The sequence below is a fragment of the Ursus arctos genome, unplaced genomic scaffold (genome assembly GCF_023065955.2).
Source record: "Ursus arctos isolate Adak ecotype North America unplaced genomic scaffold, UrsArc2.0 scaffold_4, whole genome shotgun sequence".
NCBI lineage: Eukaryota > Metazoa > Chordata > Mammalia > Carnivora > Ursidae > Ursus > Ursus arctos.
Window position 1 is genome coordinate 56,831,180 of NW_026623056.1, and position 26,078 is coordinate 56,857,257.

A 26,078-nucleotide genomic window follows, 5' to 3' on the forward strand; every position below is an offset into this window, starting at 1 on the left:
CTTTGCTCTTTACTTTTTTTTTTTTTTTAAAGAGTAAACAATTCAGAAAAGTTAAGCCAACTGAGGAAGATGATTGAGGGATAAGTGGCTAAGCAAAACCTGTAACATAATGTGTAAAGACGAGTGACTGATTTCAAGGAACTATATGCACCTTATTTATGCATAATAAAATTAATGATGCATGTATTCATTTTGGATGAATATATTCCTGTCTTCTTGAGGAAGAATTCAGAGTATAACTCTCTGAGATCAATCTGGATGAGTCTTATGAAAAATCACTGGTTACCGTCATGTATTGCAAAGCAGTGTTGTTCTAAAGGGCTTTAGCATGGGTCAGGTTTTTATACGAACACACAAATTTGTACTAACAAGCTAAGTAGTCCCAGGCCACTGTGCTTAAAAACTTCTTTTTTGTGATCAGGTGTTTTAGCAGCTACTTTCTGCTGCTGACATGGTGTTTAGACCTAGCTTTCCTTAATTTGGTATGTTAGAGTGAAGTGTCGAAAAGATGAGACAATTGGTTGGTGTTTCTGAAATGAGAATCCACAAAACTCTGGAGTCTAAAAATGTATTAGGATTCTATGACGATTTATTTTTCTTTAAAAGGAGTTAATAATTGCTTAAATTTATGCATTGTGAATTGAAAACATTACTGTGTCTTTAATCTTTTTTGGGGGAATGATGAAGAATGTGAACAGACATGCATGTACTTATTTACATGGTTACTGGAACAGCAGAATTGGTGCTAGAATATTCAGACCAAATGATGCTGAAATACCATTCACTGCTCATAGGAAAAGAAGGACTCCTGAGACATTTTAAAAAAATAACAGTGAGGAAATTAGATGACCGTTTCAACTCACTTAGCACTTTGCATTTGTATCTTTGTTTCATAATCTTTTTGAATAAGTCAGAGATAAATGTTTTCACTACTAAACCAAATAAGGATAAATCTGAAATTACATTTGAGGCTTGAGCCACTTACTTAACTAATGGATACCAGAAAGAAAATTTGGGTTTAATAAGAACTGGAGTTAAAAAGATGACTAGTTGGGGTACCTGGGTAGCGCAGTCGTTAAGTATCTGCCTTCGGCTAAGGGCGTGATCCCGGCGATACGGGATCGAGCCCCACATCAGGCTCCTCTGTTATGAGCCTGCTTCTTCCTCTCCCACTCCCCCTGCTTGTCTTCCCTCTCTCGCTGGCTGTCTATCTCTGTCAAATAAATAAATAAAATCTTAAATAAAAAAAAAAGATTCTTTTAAAAAAAAGACAACTAGTTAATCACTGCTCAGAAGAATTCTGCTTGAGAAAACTGTATGAGGTAAGCAGCTTATCAAGACTGCATGGCATAATGGATATACAGTCAAAATGGATTCAGAAGAGTTGGGTTCACTGGCTGATTTGCCATACAAACCTAGAATTGTACCACACCTCTGCTTTCCAATTTTCTCCTTAGTGAAATATGGAAGTTGGAAGAGGCTTTTTCAGATGTCAAATACCTAAAATCTAATAATCTATAGTTCCATAATAAAGGCAATGATAACTCTCTCTCTTTTTAGTATGTTAGTGACCCTCTTCTTTTTAGGGATTTAACCAATTTTTCATAAAAACTTTGACAAAAGTGGCAAGCAGCATGCCATTCTTTATTAAACAACTGTGATATTAGCTACATCATAAAAATATTCGCAACTCACCCAAGAGATCCAAGAGGCAAGACAACTGCTTTTCATTGCATTATAGAAGAAAACAAAACAAAGCCCCTCAAAAAAAGGTGCATAATATAATTTTGCTTTATTTAAAAATGTGCCCTTGGAGCAACATTTCCTATATAATTAACACCATAGGTGAATCTAAGCTGAAAAGCAATGACATGAAAAAATACTACTATTTTGGAACACCTCCTATGTGCCAGCAACTGTACTGGGTAACTCTGCAAATATGAATTCATTTCAAGCCAGGTTTTATCCCCTTGTTCAGGAAGAGAAAACTGACAGTCAGAAAAGTGAAGTAAAAAGAGTTGGAATTTAAACCCACATTTTTGACTTTGTAAACTAAGGTCTTTCTACCATGTCTTGCTGCCTTTGTGGCAATCGTAAAGCATGCAAACATCATAGTAAATCTGGATATTAAATGGAAAACTCTATTGATCACTGGAAATAGCAATGTTAAAGAGATCTAGGTATTTGAATCTTCTAGGGAAAGTGCCAATAACAGAATTAAACCAAATTTGGCTCTTTTGTTGTATGTCCCCTTTTATAGTTTTTAATACTTTTTATCAATATCTTTAAAGTATCATGACAATGTCTCTCAATGATAAATCTTTGGCTTTTTATCTAAGTTAAATGAAATTGTATCATTGAGATGCTTCATCCACAATCATCAGAATTGAAGTCACAAAACTGATGGGCTCTGATAAGAAACAAGGATGCTGACATCAGAAATGGGGTTGCAACACTCATGTCATTTTAATGCAATTCTTCCCTTTTACTTTTCTACAAGGTCTGGCGAAGAGGAGAAGACATTCCATGGGAAAATGAAAATAAGTGTTGAATTGGCAGTTCAACAGGAACATGAGTTTGACTTAAATTTTCTGTTTGTTCCCCCCGCCCTGCCCCCAGCATTGTACAGTAGTAGCCGAAGAGATTAAGTACAAATGATAGCAATTGTGAAGGTAGTAGCTGAGTTGAAAAATCCCCTGAAATAATGATGCCTTAATGAATGGAATCTGACAACAAATTGGAGACTGGAATGGATAATTTTATGGTCACTCATCCACGAAAAAGAGCTAAAAAGGTGACATATAATGAGATGCAGCAATGTATCAATAAAATGATCTTAAATGATGGTGAGTCTGACAGATATGAAGTAAAACATAAAGAGGGTTCAGAAACCAAGATAATGAGAAGATTATCTGCAGTGTGCTTAGGACTACCAAATCTCCTTTCTAATCAGACAATTAAAAATCATGTAGTCTTTGCAAGAAAAGGAGAGCATTTGGAAATTCCATTTTTTTTTTTATAAGGAAAGACCTTTATAAAAAGGGTACTAATAAATCATCTTGAAAGGTGAAGCCAAATTCCCATAAACTGGTGTCTTGGCTTACCAACACCTCTAACCTGGCCTGGATGGCCTTCTCCCCCTGTAGTCAGCAAATGACTCTGCAGGTCATTTACATCAGTGAAAATATTTATATTATGTTTACAAATATGTAAATGTTTATAATGTATAAAGAAAATATGGAAGTAATGCATATAATTCATTTATGATAAGTTTAGGAATAGTTTTATAAGCCTCATGTAACTTGTGTGTGTTTTGTTTATTAAGTTTGTAAATGTTGAAGATAATTTGACGTTAAAGAATCTGTCATGTTGGATCTGTTGTTTTAATTTAAATATTTAAGAAAATGTGATTGATATTAAGCTTATGGTTTTTAATTTTTTTAGAAAAAATTTTAAGTAGGCTCCACACTCAACATGGGGCTTGAACTCACTACCCTGAGATCAAAAGTCACATGCTCTACTGACTAACCCAACCAGGAACCCCTAACTTTATGGTTTTTAATTCAGATTTTTCAAGATTATTTATTTGATGTTATAATTTTAAGAAATAATAATTAAGAGATGTACATTTTGTACTTATGATTTTAAATTGATAATTGTAAGAAAAAAGAAGTTGTATATGATATTTGATTGCTTACATTATTTGAGACATTAGTACTCCAGAAATTTAGACTTTTTAGGTTTGTAAGTAGTAGTTCTTAAGAGATTGTTTATTAGATTTGCAAATCTCTCTTGTTAGGTGTTTGAAATGTTTGAGAGACTTGGATGTGTTAAAATTTGTAATTGTAATTCAAAATGTCTAAGGAAATTGAATTAATCAGGCTTATAAATGTTTCCAAATGTTTAGGGGAAATTGATCTGCCAACCTTATAAGTCAATTGAGCACTGATCAAAGAACAAGGGAGAACTGCATGTTTTTTATTTAACAAAAATACTAGATTTATATATGCATTTGTTAGATAGGATTTCTCTTTGAAGATTTAATTTAAATTGTAATTTTATTAAATTGAATGCAAGTTAAAATATGCACCACTGTCAGCATTCTTTTTATATATATGCACAAAATTTTCTTCCTATACATTAAGAAATGATGGATTTGAAGTGGAGTGGAGAACACATTCAGCAGGAACTCACTTCACTCCTAGCACTGGTATACATATGTGAGTACTTTTTTGAAAAAAATTAACTTTATTTTGGATAACTTGGAATAATGAAAAGTTCCCTTCTCATCCCATCCTATTACAGGCTACATGATATCCATATGACATTACTAGTGATTTAATCTTGATCACTTAGTTAAGGTGTTGGCAGGTTTCTCCACTGTCAAGTTACTATTTTCCCCTTTTAATGTTCTATTCTAAGTCCAGCCCATACTCAAATGAAGCCTTTGGGAGCTAAATTCCACCTCCTGGAGGGAGAGCTATCTACATATATTATTTAGAATCCTTCTGTGAGGAAGATTTGCTTCTTCTCTCCCACTTTCATTAACCTTTTGAAAACTCTAATCTCTCAAATTATCTGTTACACCTTAAAGGATTGCTAAGAGGATTCATAACAGATATGAGTAGATATGAAGTTCTGTGAAAACTGCAGTTTTAAGCAATTATATTCCCTCAGGTATATTTTTGAAGTTCAGTTTTAAAGTATATATTGAAAAATAGGAGTACATCTTATCTAAGTGTGTTAATGTATTGACTATTACCTTGAATTGTTTTTGCTTCCTCAAGATGCCACAAAAAGCAAACTCTTCATCAACGAAGAGCATACAGACTATTGGTTGGATAACACAAACTCTTTAAAAGGAGCACATTCTATAGGTGTTATCCATGATCACGTTATACTATCTGGGTCTGCGCTGGCAGTTCAGGATAAAAGGTACATACAAGGTAAGAACCACACATATATAACACAGAGTTTCAAACTTCCCATTAAAATCACAGGATCACCTTTGTTATAGTTGTTTTCTGACAATTTGATACCAGGAAAAGAATGATAAAATATTTTAATGAAAACTTAAAACAGCTTTATTACTTTAATGAAATCCAAATTATATTTTCATCAGAGGTCCCTGATGTAAGACTTGCAATCTAAATCCAAAGGCTATCATGTCTAAATCACAGTTAAATTATTAATCTCATTTTCATATCAGAATTTCACTGTCAGACTCAGCAGGCTGGCAATTACTGAGTGTAATACTTTCAGTTATTAAATAATCAAATAGCAAATGTCAATTGAACAAACATGGGCTCATTTAAAGGAAACAAGAGGGGCGCCTGGGTGGCACAGCGGTTAAGCGTCTGCCTTCGGCTCAGGGTGTGATCCCGGCGATCTGGGATCGAGCCCCACATCAGGCTCTTCCGCTATGAGCCTGCTTCTTCCTCTCCCACTCCCCCTGCTTGTGTTCCCTCTCTCGCTGGCTGTCTCTATCTCTGTCAAATAAATAAATAAAATCTTTAAAAAAAAAAATAAAGGAAACAAGAAAATCAATTTGCTGTAGTCTGGATCGTCAGACAGACAAATCTTCTTTCAAAATTCTTTTAACTGCCTAACATTTTTCTTGTAGCATCTCAAACTTAGATATGTGAGATTTTTTCCACTTTTAAATCTTCTCAGTCAGAAAACTTGCCCAAATTTGGAAGGAAAAAAATGTTCTCTAGGCTTAAGTTGATAAAATAGGGCTTTCGTGTTTAAAAACCTTATCCTCAACAAATTCTCAACAAAATATTAGCAAACTGAATTCAACAACACATTAAAAAAATAATTCGCCATGACCAAGTGGGATTTATTCCTGGTATGCAAGGGTGGTTCAATATTCACAAATGAATCCATGATATGTCACAACAGTAAGAGAAAGGATAAGAACCATATGATCATTTTGCAGAAAAAACATTTGACGGGGATGCCGTGGTGGCTCTGTTGGTTAAGCATCTGCCTTCAGCTCAGGTCATGATCAGGGTCCTGGGATCAAGTCCCACATCTGGCTCCCTGCTCAGTGGGGAGTCTGCTTCTCCCTCTGCCTTCCCCTCCCCCTGCATGTGCACACTCTCTCTCTGATAAATAAATAAATGAAATCTTAAAAAAAAAAGAAAAAGAAAAAGAAAAAGGATTTGACAAAGTATAACATCTGTTCATGATTAAAAAAAGCCCTCAACAAATTAGATTAAGAGGGAACATACTTCAACATAATAAAGGCCATATATGAAAGACCCACAGCTAACATCATCATTACTAGGGGAAAACTCTCAGTTTTTCCCCAAAGGTCAGGAATAAGACAAGGATGTCCACTCTCACCACTGTTATTTAACATAGTGCTGGAAGTCCTTGGTATACCAATCAGACAACAAAAAGAAAAGGTATCCAAGTTGGTAAGGAAGAAGTCAAACTTTTACTATTTGCAGATGACATGATACTATGTATAGAAAACCCTTAAGACTCCACGAAAAAACTGCTGGAACTGATAAATTAATTTGGTAAAGTTGCAGGATATAAAATCAATGTATAGAAATCTGTTGCATGTCTACTCTTCAATATTAAAGTGTCAGAAAAGGAGGTCAAGAAAACAATCCCATTTACACTTGTACCAAAAATAATAATCAAAAAGGTGAAAGACCTGTACTGTAAAGACACTTAAGAAAGAGAATGAAGATGACACAAAGAAATGAAAAAGACATTCCATGCTCATGGATTGGAAGAACAAGTATAGTTAAAATGTCTATACTACTCAAAGCAAGCTACACATTTAATGCAATCCCTATCAAAATACCAACAGCATTTTTCACAGAACTAGAACAAACAATCATAAAATTTGTATGGAACTACAAAAGACTGCATATAGCCAAAGCAACCCTGAAGAAGAAAAGCAAAGCTGGAGGCATTGTAATTCCAGATATCAAGTTATTATAAAGCTGTAGTAATCAAAGAGTATGGTACTGGCACAAAAATTGACACATAGATAAGAACATAGAACAGAATGAAAAACCCAAAAATAAACCCACAACTATATGGTCAATTAATCTCTGACAAAGCAAGGAAGAATATCCAATGGGAAAATGACACTCTCTTCAACAAATGGTGTTGGGAAGACGGGACAGCAACATGCAAAAAAATGAAAGTGGACCACTTTCTTACACTATACACAAAAATAAATTAACAGTGGATTAAAGAACTAAATGTAAGGCCTGAAACTATAAAAATCCTAGAGGACAACACAGATAGTAACTTCTTTGACATCAGCTGTAGCAACTTCTTTCTAGATACGTCTCTTGAGGCAAGTGAAATAAAAGCAAAAATAAACTATTGGAACTTCCTAAAAATAAAGAGCTTCTGTGTAGTGAAGGAAATAATCAATGAAACTAAAAGGCAACCTACTGAATGGGAGGAGATATTTGCAAATGATATATTTGATAAAGGGGTAGTATCCAGTTATATAAAAACTGATATAATTCAACACCCAAAAAACAAATAATCCAATTAAAAATGGGCAGAAGACATGAACAGACATTTCTCCAAAGAAGACATGTAGATGGCCAACAGCACACATGAAAAGATGCTCATCATCACTTACCATCAGGGAAATGCAAATCAAAACTACAATGAGATATCATCTCACACCTATCAGAATGGCTAAAATCAACAACACAAGAAATAACCAGCGTTGGCAAAGATGTGGAGAAAAAGGAACCCTCTCGCGCTGTTGGTGGAAATGCAAACTGGTGTAGACCCTGTGGGAAACAGTATGGAGATTCCTTCAAAAGTTGAAAATAGAACTACCTTATGATCCAGCAACTGCACCAGTGGGTATTTACCTGAAGAATACAAGAATACTATTTCAGAGGGATACATGCACCCCAATGTTTATAGCAGCAATATTTACAATAGCCAAGATATGGAAGCAGCCCCATGTCCATCAGTTGATGAACGGCTAAAAAAGAAGTAGTATATATATACAATGCAATATTATTCCACCATAAAAAGAATGAAATCTTGCGATTTGCAATAACATGGACGGAGCAAGAGAATATAATGCTAAGTGAAATCAGTCAAAGACAAATACCATATGATTTCACTCATATGTGGAATTTCAGAAACAAAACAAGCAAAAGGAAAAAAATAAGAGAGAGAGAGAGAGACAAATCAAGAAGCAGATTCTTAATATAGAGAATAAACTGATGATTACCAGAGGGGAGGTGTGGGGGATGTGTTAAATAGGTGATGGGGATTAAGGAGTGACTTGTTGCAATGAGCACAGGGTGATGTATGGACGTGTTAAATTACTATATTGCACACCCAAAGTAATATGACACTGTATGTTAACTAACTGGAATTAAAATAAAAACGTAAAAAGGAATCTAAAGTCTTCTTGGAACCACCTAAAATCTAAAAATGAAATAGTCTTCCACAATAACTGGGGAATGGCATGTGGTAGGATAAAAATAGGATTCTTTTTTGTATAGTAAATTTAGTCATTCACAATTTTATGAATGTATCTCCTTCAGTTCCTCCTAAAATAATAGGAATTATAGATGCTAACATTTCTTGAGTTCTTTCTTTGTACAAAGCACTGTGTTAAACACTTCAAGCTCATATCTCATTTAATCTTCACAACATCCTTGAGGTAAGTACTTTTATTTTCCTCATTTTTTACATATGGGGACACTGAGTTTTAAAAAAAGTTATATAGTTAGTAAGGGATCGAGAAGGAATAGACTGCAGAGCCTATGATCATAGCCATTCATTATTTTATACTCCCCAAATAATTAAATGATCAGAGTTCTCAATATAAAAATTACTTGGATTAGGTGGATTTTTTTTGACAATCCATGTAGTCCATATTCCTTATCTCACAGTGCTCTTTTCTCACCCTCAATACATTTAGTAATTTCATGCTTCATTTTTAATGCTTTATAAAATATGTATTCACATCACTTTCCGGGTAATTAAAATTTTCTGGGTATTAAAATTTCAGTGGGCAGACTTATTAATGTAAATTTGGTAAGTCTTTGATTATGTTTTACTTTGAAAATTTCAAAACTAGAAGCAAATTGAAAAAACAGTAACACGAGAATCTACATAAGCTCACCTGTATATGCAACTTGTTAACATTTGGACATATTTGCTCTCCCTCTTTCTCTGTCCCTCTCTCTCTCTCTCTCAAACATATGTGCAGATACTCCTCAATGCAGGTGTATAATATATATACACATACACTTTTTTGGCTGAACAATTTTAAGAGTTAGTTACAAATTTTAATTTTAGGTACCAAAGAATAAATTGGAGAAATATTTTTTTAAAAGTCTATTTCTGTTCATAAAGGAAAATGTCAGCCTTCAACATTTGTGGGCCCTGCTCCTAGGCTCCCAGGGAAGCTATACTTACTTATGAAGGTCAAAATGATTCCACAAAACCTCAGAGCATGGGCTCTATTTCTGTCCTGAGAACACATTGATTGTACATCTGCCTCATTAAAAAAATAACCAAAAGGAAGCATTCTGAAGATAAGAAAAAGAAAAAATCCTCCCTCCTTCCCATAAGATTAAAGTCATACAGCATTGCTCGTACTAAAACCAAAAGATTAAGTCAGTAACTTTCTGGAATGTCCTTCGTCATGATGACTTGTAGCTCTTTATGGAAAAAAGTATATAGCCCTGCACCAAATGTTCCTTCCCCAGAGCGTTCTCTTCTTTCTGACGATTGTGAATCCTGGACAACTATCCTAACTTGGGCTTGAGTAAAACTCTTTTCCTTTCTCTTTAAAATTTTAAAAAAGGTTTGTTCATTTTGCATTGACAAGGTAAATGGAGTAATCCAGCTAACATTTCTAAATCAACTTTAACTCTTATCAGGTTTTCAACAACCACAGTTTATCAAAAGAAAATGAATTTTTATTCATTCAACTTAAATTTTTGATATTTTCTGGTTTTTTTTAATCGATGTTTTCTTTTCATGAGTTCTAAATTGGTGAAAAGTGTATCTCTTTTAAAATCAATTTTATTGAGATGTAATCTATGTATGGTAAGTTGTGTCCACTTAAAATATATAATTTGATACATTTTTGAAACACATACACACCTGAAAACCACACCACAAGATATGGAACTTTTCTATCACTCCCCAACATTTTCTTGTGTCCCTTTGTAGTCCATCATCTTGCCCTGAGACTAGGCAGCCTCTTATTTATTTGTCACTATAGGTTAGTTTGCATTTCTTAGAGTTTTATATTAATGTAATCATATGTCGTGTACTTTTCTGAGCCTGGATTCTTACACTCAGCATAGTGATTTCAAGATTCATCCATGCTGTTGAATGTAGTCTCTCCTTTTCATTCCTGAGTAGTATTCTACTGTATGACTATACCACATCTTGTTTATCCATTTGCTGACTGATGGACACTTGAATCGTGTCCGATTTTTGGCTACTGTGAATTTAAAAAGCTATGAATATTCATGTACAAGACTGTGATTAAGTAATTTAGTAAGAGTGGAATGGTTAGATAGTAAAATAGGTATATCTTTAATGTTTTAAAAAACTGTGAAACAATTTCCCAATTATTGTATCGTTTGCCTCTGTAACCTCAGTGTTTGAGAGTTCTAGTTGCTTCACATGCTCCCCAGCACTTGGTATCATCAGCATGTTAATTTTAGGCATCCTTATGAGTGTGCAGTGTTCTCTTCTTGTGAATTGTAATGACAGTTCCTTAATGCTAATGCTGTTGAGAATCTTGTGCTAATTGGTCAATCATCTTCTCTTGCAGAGTGTCCTCTCACTCTTTTGCCTAGTGTTTATTAGGTTATTTAATTGTGGTCACAGCACATACTCTTACTCATTCAGTCCTTTAAAGTGTAATGAGATTTGTGTTTTCTGTCACATGGTATATCTTTGTGAATGAAACATGTATTCTGCAGTTGCTGTGTATAATAATCTATAAATATCAGTGATGTCAAGGTCCTACAGCACTGTTCAGATTATCCATGTCTTAACTGTTATTTTTTTCTAGTTCTAGTGATTGCTGAAAAAAGAGTGTTAAAATCTACAAACATTGTAGAACTGTTTATTTCTCCCTTTAATTATGTCAGTATTTGTTTCATGTAATCTGTTGCTCTCTTATTATTGTATACTTTCATGATTGCTATGTATTTCTGATGAATTGACCTTTTTTATCATTAGGAAATGTCCTTTACCTTAGGCAGTATTTTTGATCTTAAAGCCTATTTTATCTGATATTAATATAGTATTTCCAAACTACTTATGCTGATGGTCAATTTTTTCCTTCTGTTACTTTCAACTATTATATTTATTTATTTGAAATATTTTATTTATTTATTTTAGAGAGAGAACACATGAGCAGGGGGAGGGGAAGCAGGAGAGGCAAAGAATCTCAAGCAGACTCTGAGCTGAGAGCGGAGCCCGTCACAGGGCTCAACCTCACGACCCTGAGATCATGACCTGAGCTGAAACTAAGAATTGGACACTTAATGGACTGAGCCACCCAGGCTCCTCTCTTTGCTTTTATATTTAAAGTGCATCTCTCGTAAACAGAATGTATTTGAGTATTGCTTTCACATCTACTGTGAAAATTTTTCACCTTTTAATCAGACTGTTTAATCCATTAATGTGGATATTATTGATACAGATTTAGGCCTACCATCTTAGTATTTTTGTGTTCATTAGACAAGGATTTTATAGTCACAATTGTTATGCATGTTACATCTGCATTATAACATTAATTTTTGCCTCAAATGGTTATATTTTTAATAAAGAAGAAAAATATTCTTTTATTTTATCCAGATATTTATCATTTCCAGTGCTATTCACTTCTCGAAAAAGATTTCCCTTCACTCTGAAAACATCTTTTGGCTTTTCTTATAGTATAGGTTTGCTGGCAACAAATCTTTTTGCCTAAATTTTTTCTTTTTTACTTTTGTACTCAGAGGATGTTTTCACTGAAAATAGAAATTGTGAGTTAACTGGTTTTTGTTATTGTTGTTTTTTGTTTTTTAATGTCAGCTGTTAAATAATCCCTCCCAGGCTTTCTGGCCTCTGTGGTTTTCAATAAGAAAGCTAGAGTATTTGAATCATTGTTTCCATGTATATAATACTTTGTTTACTCTGGTTACTTTCAAGATTTTATCTTTGGTTTTCAGGAGTTTGAGTATATTGTTCCTAGGCATGATTTTCTTTGCATTTATATTTCCTGGGGTCTACTGAGCTTTGAGGATTTCTACATTTGTATCTTTTACCAAATTAGAGAGATTATCAGTCATAATTTCTTTATATAGTTTTTCTCCTTCATTCTTTCTCTCCTCTCTTCTGGGACTCCAAGTACACATTAATTAATAATTTTAATTGTTTTTCTCTGGTTTTTGAAAATGTATGTGTTTTTCTATCTTTTTTCTCCTCTTTTCTTTAGACTGGATAATATCTACCAACTATCTTTTAAGCTCACTGATTCTTTTCTGTTATCTCCATTATCTTACTATAGAGCTCCACTGAATTTTTAATTTAAGAAAATTTTCAATTTCAAAGTTTTTATTTGGATTTTAAAAACATTTTCCATCTTTCTGTTGAGATTTTCTATCTTGGTTTTCAATATATTTTCCTTTGCCATATTAAATATAGTTATAATAGCTTCTTAAATGTCCTTTTCTGACAATTTTCCCTTTTGGCGCATCTTGAAATTGGCTTCTATTGATTGTTTACTTCTTGAGAGTTGGTCACTTTTCTTGGCTGCCTGTATAACTGTGGCCTGTTCTTGGACCAAATCTACAATAGTGGGAAATTCAAACCATTTTGGAATCTTCTTTCAAATTTTAGCTCTCCTGCAAGGGTCTACATGTCTTCATTCATACTCCCGAGCTTTCAGGTTGTTAATTTTATTTTGTTATTGTTTTATTTTGTCCAGAGTTTATAATTGTTACATGCAGGAGTGTGAATCTGTAAAGACCCTTCCTTTTGTGCCATTCTTGAAGCAAAAATCCTGTATGTGAACACCACTATTTGTCTTGAGTATAATTTATGTTTATGTTAGCCACTTGTGCAACTTAGAGTGAAGGTACATTTAAGTGGCTTTTGATGAAAGTTTTATGTGAAAATAGGTTGCAGAATACATATTTGTTTTGAAGGAAGTGATTTTATGATTAAGATTGCAAATCTATTAATATTTCTTGAATTAATATAGAAATCATTTGAAGCACATAGTCAAGTTAATTTTATTAGGAGTTAACCCTCAGATTGTATTCAGATTTTCATCTTCTAGTTATATGAAAAATATTTTTTAAATGTTAAATTTTATATTTCTCTTAAATATAAGGGGATAGATATCTTAGAATCACTGGAAAGGAAATACCTAAAGTTCTGTATATTTTAAAATTATGGATAGATAACAGAAAAAAATATTATCATTAAAATTTATATATTATTAATAGTGTGAGAAATAAGGTAGGCTGGTGTTTTAAGTATGGAGGTTAAATAAATCTTGCTTATTTAACTAAATTTTACTTACAAATAAGTATATTGGCTAAGCTCTACAGGAAATTAATAATTCATTTTATGGAAATTTTGGTAATACTTTACATTAGAGTAAAATAATAAGAAATGTTTCTTTTACTGAACTTTTAAGAATCTTGGGAAATTGGCATTTTTTTCATTAATGAACGATTCTACACGTACTAGAATGTTGTTATGACACTATTACAGAAAAATCTAATTAAATATAGCATCCAAGGAGGGGTGTGTGTGTGTGTGTGTGCTCTATGTGTTAGGGGCCATGGTTGGCTAATGAACATCAACTCAACATTAAATAAAGTAATTTCACTTGTAAGTCAACTCTAAGTTATGAAGAGTTATGAGTTAAAACTCAGAGAAATAACAAAACCTTAATGATATTTAGTATCATGTATACATCAGTGTTAAGAATTATATTTATAATTATGTGAAAATAGGAAGTGAAATATGATTAAAAATAACCCAAGGTGAATATTTTAATTGGGAATTTTAGAAAAGATTTATTGTGATAACAAGATTTTAACTCTGCTTAACAATAAATGATATGCAGTACATTCCTACTTAGATTGCAGATAATGTCACCATTTTTGACTTCCAGCATACTTCTAAATTAAAAAAAGAATCAGCTTTGTTGAAATCTATAGGTAGCCAAGAACAGATTCATAGCATACATGATTTCAAAAGATTCTATATGATTACTGCATACAAACTTAAAAAGCACAAATCCAAATTCACTTTCCACTATCTACTTAAAAGTATTTATACCTCTATCTATATTCCTGAAACACTGGGGGGTTAATTACATTTTTTTTTTTTTTTTTTTTTTTTTACTGAAAGATAAAAAGAATAACAGATTTCCTACTGTGTTTCATAGCTTTAACAAACTGGATATTGCTTTTCTCAACTACAATATGACACTTATGCCACAGACTTTTAATAAAACTCTAGTTCAAGCAAAGACCTAGGGAAAGAGATAAACAACTAGCAACAAATAACTTTACATAATGTCTGGAAAGAGCCCACAAATATTTTCCTTGTTTTTATTTTTCTCTCTATCTTCATTCATTAGAAAAAAAAATCTCTGTGTGTGTATGCATATATGTGTGTGTATGTAAAGACCGAGATCAATACAGAAGAGTAGATCTGAAAGCAAAATACGTCATTTTTACTCAGAGACACAATGTACAAGCTTAAAAAGATATTGCCTCTGCCTCATCCTATACTTCTAAGTGAAACAAAACCATGAGCGATAGAGTCTGATCAAGCTGAGGAAGGCAAAATCCTCTGTTATATCCCTGTCCTATGGGAAGTCATTTTTGTCAACATTTCTGGTTCAATTAGATCTTTTGTGCCAAATGATTTAGCAGTTACTAAATGGGTCTACCAGGCTTGCTCTGGGAATGTTTCCAGAATCTTAAGCAATATCGAGTTTTCTTCAAGGTGATTTGATAACCAATGATCTGGGTCATGAATGGTCTAGTCTAATATATTAATGGTCTAATAAAGCTCCATACATGTTTCATTTTAATCTTTTCAAAGAAAAACCTCTGCTCTAGAATCTTATTATTGTTCACAAAAATGTCCTGCTAATTCCTACCTCTGAGCCTTCCCCTATATTCTCAGTCTATTCAAACTTAACCCATTTCTCAAGGTACAGTTCATTCTCCCTCCTCCATTAAAGCTAGTATCAATCGTCCAAGTCCATGGTTGTTTCCCATTTGTAAAGCATTTTGGAAAGCCTTAGTTACCAAGACAATAAAACTGAGAAAGAAATTGGGGAAACTGTAAAATCCATTTTACTTGAGGTCTGGAAAGAGGTAGAAATTTGGAAGTATAATAGGAAGGAAGGAGGTTTGCTTACTTATCTCCCCTTTTCCTTATCCTTACCTAAGTTAAAGACTGCTACATTTTGATTGATTTTTATTTCTAGGCAAGATTGTTACACATTTGAGCTCATTCTCCATAAGCAGTACAGTAGAGTAACAATTGGGAGCTTGAACTTTAGAGTTAGATATGGAGTTATGCTCTGCTCATACTAGCTGGAGCTTTGGATAGGTTAAATTCTCTAAACCTCAGGTTCCTTATTGATAAAATGAGAGTAATAATAGTGACTTCCTCATATTTGTTGTCAGAATGCTAAGATAAAAGGCAATCATGCATTTATGGTGCCTGGCACATTGCAATAATATTATTTTATATTATTGATTTATAATTAATTTTATATTATTAATATTTTACATCAAAATTAATATTTTCTTAAATAATTTGCCACATGATTTAAAAATCCTTCACCTATCTTTTTGGAACGATTTTCTAGTGTCATGCATCAGTGGACACCCAATCAATATTTTGTGAATTGGAAAGAAAAGGGAGGGAATGAGAAAATTCATTATCTACTCTGGACAGACACTAGGCTAGATAAGTCAGGCACATTATCTCATTCAATCCTTGTAATATACTATATATAGTATAATTGTAATATACTTGTAATATACTGTAATATAAATATACCTTGTAATACACTTGTAATATACTGTAATATAAATATACCTTGTAATATACTGTAATATAAATATACCTTGTAATACACTTGTAATATACTGTAATATAAATATACCTTGTAATACACTATATATAAATAATATATATAATATATTAATATACTATATATTAGTATAGTATATTATATATATACTATATATAGTATATATTATATATAAAATATATATAAATATAACTTGTAATACACTATATATAAATAATATATATTATATATATTATATAATATACTATATATTAGTATATTATATATTAGTATATAGTATATATAGTATACTATATATAGTATATATTATTTATATTTATTTATATAAATAAGTACAATAAATCAATTAATATTTAATAATATTTAATATTTAATAATATTTATTTTAATATTTAATAGGCCTAAATTTACTTTTTGAAAGTTTGATTTTTATTACGATAAAAAACCAAAACATAAGATTTCCCTTCTTAACCATTTTTAAGTGCACAGTAGTGTTAACTATATGCATATCGTTTCGCAATAGATCTCTAGAAATTTTCATCTTGCAAAACTGGAAGTCTACACCCATTGAACAACAACTCTCCTTTCACCTCTAACCCCAGCTTCTGGCAACTACTATTCTACTTCATGTTTCTGAGTCTTACTACTCAAGATACATCATGTAATTGGAATCATGCAGTATTTATCTTTTGTGATTAGCTTATTTCACTTAGTATACTGTCTTTATGGTTCATACATGTTGTAGAATATGACAGGATTTCCTTCTTTTTAAAGGCTGAATAATATTCCATTGTATGTATATACCACATTTTCTTTATCCATTAATCCATCCATTGACATGTAGGTGGTTTCCAGCACCTGGCTATTGTCAATAATGTTGCAATGAACATGGGAGTGCAGATATCTCTTCAAGATCCTGTTTTAAATTTTTTGAATGAATACCAAGAAGTGGGATTGTGGGATCATATGGCAGTTCTATGTCTAATTTTCAGAGGAATCTCTGTACTGTTTTCCATAGCAGCTACACCATTTACGTTCCCATCATCAGTGTATGAGAGTTCCAGTATCTCCACATCTTCATCAATACTTTTTAAATTTTTTATTTCATAAAATACTTAAAGATTAGTGATGTTGAGCATCTTCTCATATACTTGTTGGCCATGTGTATACATCCCTTAAGAAAATGCCCACTTAAGGGATCCCTGGGTGGCTCAGTCGGTACAGCATCTGACTCTTGATCTCAGGGTCATGAGTTCAAGCCCCACAGTGGGTATGGAGCCTACTTGAAAGAAAGAAAGAAAGAAAGAAAGAAGAAAATGTTTATTTAAATCCTTTATCCATTTTTAAATCAGTTTTTGTTATTTTTGGTTTTCTTTTGTTGTTGTTTTTGTTGAGTTGTAGGAATTCTTTATATATATTGACTATCAACCCCCTGTCAGATATATAGTTTGCAAAATACTTTCTTCCATTCCATAGGTTCTCTTTTCAATTGTTGAAAAGAGTTGTTGATTGTTTCTTTTGCGGTTACAGAACTTTTAAAGTTTGATATAGTCCCATTTGCTTATTTTTTTTGCTTTTACTACTTGTGCCGTTGTTGTCACATCCAAGAAATCATTGTCAAATCCAACGTAATGAAGCTTATCACCTATATCTTCTCCGGAAATAGAGTTTAAGTCTTATGCTAAGTTCTTTAAATCATTTTAATTTTTGTATAGGGTGTAATGTAAAGTCCAACTTCATTTTTTTCCACAGTTGGAATATGCAGTTTTCCCAACACATTTGTTGAAGTGATTATCCTTTCCCCCTTATGCAGTCTTGGCACTCTAGTTGAAAGTCATATGACCATGTATATGAAGGTTTACTGCTGAGCTTTCTATTCTGTGCCATTGGTTTGTATGTCTGTCCTTATGCCAGTACCATACCCTTTTGGTTACTGTAGTTTTGTAAAATGTTTTAAAATCAGGAAGTGTGAGAACCCCAAATTTGTTTTTCTTTCTCAAGATTGTTTTGGCTATTTGAGGCCCTTACAATTCCATATGAATTTTAAGATTGTTTTTTCTATTTCTGAAAGAAATTGCCTTTGAGATTTTGATAAGGATTGACTTGAATCTTTGCTTTGGGTAGTATGGACATTTTAACATTGTTAAGTCTTCCAATCCATGCATGAACATGGGATATTTTTCCATTTATTTGTGTCTTTAATTTCTTTCGGCAACATTTTGTAATTTTCAGCATTCAAGTCTTTAACTTCCTTAGGTATGTTTATTCCTAAATATTTTTTTATTTTTAATGCTACTGTAAATGAGATTGTTTTCTTAATTTCCTTTTCAGACTATTCAATGTTAGTGTATAGAAAGCCAATTTTGTGTGTGTGTGTGTGTGTGTGTGTGTGTGTGTTGACTGTGTCCTGCAACTTTTCTGAATTTGCTTATTAGTTTGAATAGTTTTTGGTGGAATCTTTAGGATTTTCCACAAGAAGATTATATCATCAAAAAGAAAAAAAAGAAGATTATATCATCTGTGAACAAAGATAATTTTACTTCTTTTCTGATTTGGATGTCTTTTATTTCTTTTTCTTACCTAATTGCTCAGGCTAGGCTTTCCAATACTATGTGGAATAGAGCTGCAGAATGGACATCCTTGCCTTGTTTTTGATCTTAGAAGAAAATCTTTCAGATTTCCCTGTTGAGTATGATATCTATGAGCTTTTCATATGTGGCCTTTATTACGTTGAGGTAATTTCCTTAGTTTCTTAGTCTGTTGACTGTTTTTATTATTACCATGAAAGGGTGTTTTTCTTTTCCTCTCCTATCTTCGTGTTTCACTGATTTTTTTTACTGACATACTTGATTCCTTTCATGTATTTTCTTTAGGAATTTTCTTTGTGTTAACCATGGGGATTACATAAAAGATCTTACAGTTATAGGAGTCTGTTCTAAACTAATAACAACTTAATTTCAGTTGCACATAAAAATTCTACTCCTTTGCATCCTCCCCATTTTAAGTCATTAGTGTCACAAATTAGGTATTTTTATCTCTTGTATCCACTAATCTAATAATAGAGTTGCAGTTATTTTTAATGCTTTTATCTTTAAATTCTATGCTAGAATTAAGGTGATTTATGGTTAATGCTAGAATTAAGGTGATTGTAGTGTTACAGGATTCTGTTTTTGTCTATATATTTACCATTGCCAGAGAGCTTTATATTTTTACCTACCTTCATGTTGCTGGCTAGCATCCTTTCATTTGAACTCGAATGACTTCTTTTTAGCATTTCTTGTAAGGCAAGTGTAGTAATGAACTCATTTAGCTTTTGTTTATCTGTTAAAGTCTTTATCTCTCCTTCATTTTGGAGGACAGTTTACTGGAATACTTGTATCAATTATTTCTTCTGGTTTAGTAATAGTTTAAAAAGGCAAGACCGTATAGGGTTCAGACGATGGACCAGAATGTTTGTTGCAAGTAAATGTACATGGATATTCAATGCAACAATGCTAATTCCATAGGGAATGCTAGATCTTTAAATACATTTAATAGAAGTCTACACTCTATAGAGAAGGAAATACTAATAATAAATGAAATATTTGTTTGTACTTTAGAGACACAGGCTTAAAACCAGAGAGAGGCTTTTCTATAATTCTCTGATAAGGCAATCTATTTTGGAGTTCAATTTTATTTACTCCTTATATAAAAAATTTTTTTCTGACGCTTTGAGAAATGTTAACTACTTTATAGCAATTCAGGTAGATAACATTTCACCTAAGAAAACAAAATATAATCAGAAGTATCAAAGTCAGTAGGGATAAGAAAATATTTTAAGAAAATCTGCTACCAAGATTTGTGTTGAACTGACTCTTCTATCGAAGCATATCGTTGTGAGCCATCTGTTTCTTTCTCCTTTTCTAAGCAGATCTTTTCACAAGCGTTACTTATCCATCACAGTAAAAGAAAATCACACACTAACCAAATCTCACCAAGAGACTATAGAATTAATCTAATTAGTTCTTCATAATTGGTCATAAATTTATTAAAAGTTAATCTGAGCAAAACCCATTTACTTTATTATAAAAAAGGAAAAAGAGCTAGAACAAACAATGGGATCCAACAATTGTGAGAAACCTCAAGATAAAAGCCACTGTGGCAACAAAATCATCTTCTAAAGTGTCAGAAATTGTACACATTTCATGAATTGATGTGGCTGGTTAACTCTGTAAGATGAGAGGAGAGGGCAAATTGTAGCAGTGCCATAAGGAACATCAGAGAGGGAAATACTAGAAGGAAACATAGAAAGAAACCAAGTGATAAACCATAGCAAAATATCTATATTTACTTAGACCTGTCATTTATCCTGTTAGTGCAGCAGAGACAATATTTAGATGTAAGTCTTTAATTAATGATTTAGACAAGAAAAAAAGGGAGCTATGAAGTAAAATCCAGATGTGGAAAAGTTTTCTAGTGAAAGTATATTGCAAGGTCCCTATTATTTGGATAAAGCGGTACCATTTTAAATTTCAGCCAGATTGCATTTTCTTCAGTGAGTGAAATGAGAATACCCATGGTAATATGAATGAAATAGAATTTGATATTTTTTAAGCAAAGAAACTGCAGGTTCATTAGAAGAATTAACAGACTTTCATGGATAGTACATGTCCAACTTCTTATTGTGAGAAATGCATAGTCCATGGAACATATATACATCGATTTGCTGGAGATGACTCAAGGATACAAGATATAACTTATTTTCCTGGATAATCTATTTTACTTAGAGATTTCTGAATAAAAGTTAAACATTTTTGCCCCCTTAAAGATTTTATCCAGTGCTAGAGCAAATAAAATATGTGTTTCATTTTTTCCCCATTTTAACTGTTCTGAAGATTTCTGTGTGGGTATGTGAGAAAACAGAACATGAGGGAAGGAGGGAGTAAGATAGAAAATTTTAATGTGCAGTGAGAGATTTAAAAATCTGATACCTCTATGTTCTCTAAAAACGTGCTGTTTTTATTTATTTAATTTTTATTTATTGATTTTTTAAAAATTGATTTATTTATTTAGTTGACAGAGAGCACACAAGCAGGGGGAGGGAGCAGCAGGCAGAGAAAGAGGGAGAAGCAGGCTTCCCACGGAGCAAGGAGCCTGACACGAGGCTCAATCCCAGGACCCCAGGTTCATGACCTGAGCCAAAGGCAGACGCTTAACTGACTGAGCCACCCAGGCACCCCAGAACTTGCTGTTTTAATACCACATTCTCATCAAAGGGGAAAATGCTAAAGTATATTAAGCCTGCATCACTGACCCACACAAAAAGTGCTGCCACAGGTTGAAATGAGCTCAAACAAGGATATTTTCTTCTGAGGTATGAAAAATTTCATGGCCCAGTATTTAAAAAAAAAATACTTTGACATATTACAAGCTAGTACCGAATTGTTTTTGTTGTATTCTATATCAAAACACTTCTCATAAAGCAGTTCACTTCTTCCAACAATCATATTGCATCAACATTTTGTCTTTAAACAATTGTCTAAGCTTTCGTTTCAAGTTAAGTTAATGTGCTTTACAGAAATATTGCTCAGGGTGGGGGTAAAGAAATCTCGAAAATTGGTACTATACTCCCTTCCTTTTCCTCAATTGCTCTATCACCTGAAAACAAACATGTGCACATATGTGCGCAAACACACACACACACACACACACACACACACACACACACACAATTTGTGGCATGCATGCCTCTGAAATAAATCCTAACCCAAACAATTTCCCTTTCTTATGGAAATCACTGGCCTAAGAGAAACTCTGGTGAATAACTGTAAGAAATCAAACTGCCATATTTTACAGGAAAAACCATTAAAACTTTTTTTTTGTTTCTTTCTACAAGTACAGAAAAAGAAATCTTGTGTACAAGAAACAAAACAGTGGAAAGCATAATGAAACCAGTAAACATCCTGTGTTTTGAGGTGTCCCTCTAGGTCAATTTCTAAATTCCCTTATAATGTGAAGGTATAGGAAAGTATATATATATATATGTATGAAAATATAGGGTAAAATCTGGTGATGCCCTGTAATAAAGATGAGGATATGTTTTAATACACTCAAAAGACATGCTGAAGCAACCGGTTGTTTTTTCTGCAAAGTATTTATGATTTTGTTTATGGATGCATTATAAACAAAATTAATTGCCTTAACTAGTCTCTCTCCAGCAAGACTCTGAATCTAAAGTCATGTTCTGACTAGTGGCTTTAAATCTCTATCCAACTATCCAAATATTCAGATCGGACATATGCTGATAACACCTTAGTACCTAATATTTGCTTTTGCATTTGAGGCTCTTATTTTGAATATTCTAGGTAGAAGCGGTGGACTACCAATTGACATTCTTTTAGAACACTGGAATATTGACTTATTGAAGTTATTTTTATAAATTGTTTAGTCCTCACTTTAGTGAGAAATTGCCTGGTCATCAACAATTTAAAAAACAAATATCAAAGCTTCTGGTATGGTTAGAGGGCTGGGACCAACCCTTGGATTAACTTTCATACCAACCTTCACACAGACACAACTATATTTTATGACTGAAGTAAAAAGAAAACCTACCTGAAGGCACTAGATAGTGTCCAAAAGTAGACAGATATCGGAGACAAATCAGCACTTGGTAGAATGGAATCACACGGAGTGGGCTTCCCATATATACGACTTTTCAACTGATGACAAGCACAGGTCTTCATCATGTAGGGTAGCTAAAACTCCAATAGAAAATCCACAACCTTATTGGCTTGAAGAACCTGAGGACAGAATTTGGGTCAACCATAGTCACTGAACAATGTCAGGTGAGATTCCCAAAATGAGAGAGCCTAAGAGGAGGAGCCCTGAATTCCATGTATCAACCCTAACCGGTTCTTTGGCTGATCTGAACAACATATATGTGGGACAGACCCCTAGCAGCACAGCTAAGGTTACAAAAATAAACCGACATTTGGGCTGCTGCCATTGCAAGAAAGATAGTTTCAGGTTTAAGCTGGCTGTGTGCGGCAAGCCGAATAATAGCCTCCCAGAGATGTCCATGTCCTGATCCTTGGAACTGGTCAATACGTTAAATTACATGCCAAAGGAAATTCAGGTAGATGGAGTAAGGTTGCTAGTCATTTTAACTGGAAAAGGAAGATTTTCTGCGTTATGTTTGTGGGCCCAGTGTAATCTTAAGAGTCCTAAAATGTTTAAGGGGGAAGCAGCAGAGTAATTTCAGAGTGATGGGATATGAGAAAGAGTAGATAAGCTACTCTTGGCTTTGAATATGGAAAGGAGCCACCAGCCAAGGAATCTGTAGCTTCAAGACACGAGAAAAAGAAAAAAAATTTTCCCTTAGGTGTCTCCTAAGAAAGGAATGCAGTCTTGCTGACATCTTCATGTTAGCCCATGAGAACAATTTCAGACTTCTGACGTCCAGAACTGGAAGTGAAATTTGTGTTGTTCAATCCACTAAGCTTGTAGTGATTTGTTACAAAGGCCATAGAAAACTAATGCAGATTTTGGTACTGGAAGTGGGGTGGTGCTGTAACAAACACCTAAAAATGTGGAAGTGACCTTGGAATTGGGTAATGGATTAAAGCTGGAACATTTTGGGGGAACATTATAGGAAGAGCCTGGATTGCCTTGAACAGACTGTTAGTAAAAACACGGATGTTAATAAACTTGCTAGAGAGAACCCAGAAGGAATATGGAGCATGCTAGTGGAAACCGGAAAAAGGGGATCTATAGCGGCAGAGAAGTGAGCAGATAGACATGTGTTCTGCAGTTATATGCAAAGTAGAACTTGTAAGTAATGAACGGGAATATCTAGCTGAGGACATTTCCAAGCGAAGTGTGGAAGCTGTGGTTTGGTTTCTTCTTGCTTTTTAGAGTAAAATGTGAAATGAAAGAGATAAAATTACAGAAAAACTATCAGGCAAAAAAGATCAACGTTGATAACTTGAATCTTCAGGAAGGAATAAAGCACGTCAGAAATAGTAAATGTGCCAGTAAATATAAGAGGTTGTTCCTTCCCCTCTTAACTTATTTAAGACATAAATAATTTTTTAAAAAAGATTTTACTTATTTGAGAGAGAGAGAGTCAGAGAGAGAGAGAGAAAGAGATCACAAGCAGGGGAGAAGGGTAGAGGGAGAGGCAGACTCCCCATTGAGCAGGGAGCCTCGACATGGGACTTGATCCCAGGACCCTGGGATCATGACCTGAGCTGAAGGCAGACGCTTATGGATGAGCCACCCAGGCGCCCTAAAATATAAACTGTTTAAAGGAAAATTATAACGCTGGATGGTGGAGTTTCTAACATATATAAATGTAATACATATGAGTAACATAAAAGATCGGGGGGTAAATAGCTCTCATGGTTACATGGTTTTTATATTTTATGTGTAGTAGTACTATATTAACTGCAACTAGAATGTGAAAAGTTAAGGATGATTCCTTATTTAATTGATATAATTGATATAATTCCTTATAATTCCTTAAGTCATTTAAAAGAATACTAAAAAAAAAAAAAACCCAATAGATATAAATGACTATCAACAAAGGTTTAGGAAAACACAAATTTATGTAACTAGAAGAGATGTGGAAAGGGACCAGCCATCTAATTTTCACAGTGCAGTGGAAAAGAACTATTTTTGTGTCTTCTAAAAATATTTATGAGCTGTGTGGCCTTAAACTTTGGCAAGAGAAATTTAAATCTCATATAAGATAAACTGTAAGGCATGTTGAATATTGCTCCTCTACACAAGGGATGAAAATGGCTTATCTAGATGTTTAGGCTAATGTCAATAATTATTGTTGGTATATTAATGGAAATGTAGCTCTTGTAAAGGGAATCATTTTGATTTTTTTCTTCTAACTAAAGATTAAAGAAGCTCGTCATTTCCAGGAGGTAAAATTCTTCATCCTAACTTTTGGGGCTTTACTTCAAAATTTAATTATTTCGACTCCATTCATAATAGATTTAGTATTCACAGTGATAGGAAGGGTGAAACAATGTTTTTCTTAATAGGTGAACCTAATTTCTGGTAAAACCAGTAGAGACACTATTTCAGTTTTCTGCCTACAAGCAAAAGCAAAATTTCATACCTTCTTAGGTACCATGGGCTTGAACTCTGGCATTCTCTTCCAGAGTTATTTATTCAATGTTTCACTTACGATTGTTACGAGTCTAAAGGTTTCTGGGGCAAAGCATTTATTTAAATATTCCAATTATTATGCCATGTCCTTATGCAAGCAAAGAAATGCTGAACTGTGATTGAGATAAACTTAATATCCTGTTCTGATTCTAAACCTGGATCTTAACAAAACTGAAAAAAAAGGATAGCTCACTCTGTATATTTATTATATCACTAATGATAAGAGAGGGAAGTTTAATATAAAATTCAATCTATAGGCTAGTTTATCAAAGCAACCAAAAATGTGAATCTAGGAAATAATAAAAATCAATAGAGGAAAAAAGGGGGAGGGGTGGTGAATGCCAAAGAAGAAGGTGTGTCTGGGTACAGATATGGCCTGAGTCAGAGTGGCACAGAGAAAGGACAACAAAAGAATTCCTAACTCAGCCTAATGCTCTCTAAAAATTACAGCCTAATGTATGTTATGCCTCAGTTAAATAATAACACAAACTGTAACCCAGCATTCAATGGTACTCATGTATTTACATATTATAGAAATACCCTTATATATATCAATTGGTATAGTAAGTTAAAAAATAGTTATTGAGGGGCACCAAGCTGGCTCAGTCAGTAGAGCACGTGACTCTTAATCTCAGGGTCATGAGTTCAAGCCTCACACTGGGCGTGGAGGCTACTTAAAAAAAAAAAAAGTTATTGGTTGCACTCTAGATAAGACAATTGATTTTACAAGTACCTATATTCATAAAAAAAATTCCATTTTTCACTTTAAAAATGCATGTTATCTAAAATGCTGTTAATGAAAAATAAGATATTC

General features: G+C 33.3%; 1 protein-coding gene across 2 annotated transcripts in view; it reads right to left on the reverse strand.

Moving 5' to 3' along the window:
• The window catches only part of HTR1F (5-hydroxytryptamine receptor 1F), a 142,010-nt gene that overhangs the window by 62,405 nt on the left and 53,527 nt on the right, over window positions 1-26,078 (reverse strand). For both annotated transcript variants that reach the window (XM_048215006.2, XM_057306766.1), the window contains exon 3: window positions 22,697-22,884. The gene's annotated coding sequence lies outside the window, so the exon portion shown is untranslated. The remainder of the gene's footprint in view (window positions 1-22,696; window positions 22,885-26,078) is intronic.